This window comes from Cervus canadensis, chromosome 27 (assembly GCF_019320065.1).
Source record: "Cervus canadensis isolate Bull #8, Minnesota chromosome 27, ASM1932006v1, whole genome shotgun sequence".
Taxonomy (NCBI): Eukaryota; Metazoa; Chordata; class Mammalia; order Artiodactyla; family Cervidae; genus Cervus; species Cervus canadensis.
In genome coordinates, this window is record NC_057412.1 from 2,005,800 (window position 1) to 2,007,094 (window position 1,295).

Genomic DNA, 1,295 nt, shown 5'->3' on the forward strand with positions numbered 1-1,295 from the left:
CTGAAAGTGTTAGTCACTTAGTCCTGTCTGACTCTCTGCGACCAGTGGACTGTAGCCCACCAGGCTCCTCTAGCCATGGACTTCTCCAGGCAAGAACACTGGAATATGTAGCCATTTCTTTCTCCAGGGGATCTTCTCGACCCAGGGATCAAACTTGGGCCTCCTGTAACAGGCAGATTCTTTACCATCTGCCATCTGAGCCACCAAGGAAACCCTTAAAAAAAAAAAAAAAGTCCACATCAAAAAAAAAAAAGAAAAGCATTTTCCTTCAAAACATTGCTAAAAAGCAATTCTCCCCCCCTTCATGTTTTTACATAGGCTGGAATTCCCCTATGTAGAGAATGACAGACTTCAGTGGTTTTGGGACAAGGAGCCCCTCAAAATGATTAGGTCCTTAGACTGGTATTTTCCAAACATCTCATAAAGCACATTCACACTAAGAAAGGGAAGTCTCATGAGTGTGTTCAGTGGCGGGGAGTGGGGGACGGTGGTGGGGAGGGAGGGTTGGAGCCTGGCCGATATGGTGGAACCTTAGGGCTGAATGAGAACACCAGGGTCCCGAGGGGGGGGGGTGCAGAAATGAAAATTGGAAGTCACAAAAACCAAGTGCATTGGGGTTTTTGTTGCTGAGAACAAGGCCTAAATCCAGGGAAAGCTTTCTCCTTCTAGCCCTTCTCTTTTATCTCTTGCCTTGCCACCTTCTACCTTTGGCCCAGCTATACCACTTCCCCATTGTTCCTCTCCTCCTCCTTCTCCTGCTCCAGAAATCAGAACTTAGATTAATACCACCGGAGCTGTGTTTGACTACATGAGGGGCTAGCCTGGGAATGTAATAACCCCTTTATAACACTAATCGCACTGATAAACACATCCAGATTACTGATAGATAATTAACAGGAGAACTTTTAGGGCTCAGTCCATCTGGAAGTTTAAGACTGGAAAGTGAAGACACTCTGTATGATGGGGTTAACATAAAATGCTTTTATGTGTGTTCATACAAAGAACTAAGGGAGTGTTTTTCATTAATTTTCACTGGAGGATACTTGCTTTACAAAGTTGCGTCAGCTTCTGCTTCAGCAAAGTGAGTCAGCCACACACACGCATATATCCTCTCTTTGGATTTCCTTCCCGCCTAGGTGACCAGAGAGCGCTGAGTAGGGCTCGGCAGCTGTGCAATGGATTTTCACTAGTTATCTATTCTACATGTAGTATCAACTTTTTTTTTAAATTAAACTGACTCATTATTGGACAAAGAAAATTATCCCTCACAGAGACCCAACTCAATGTTAAAGTGG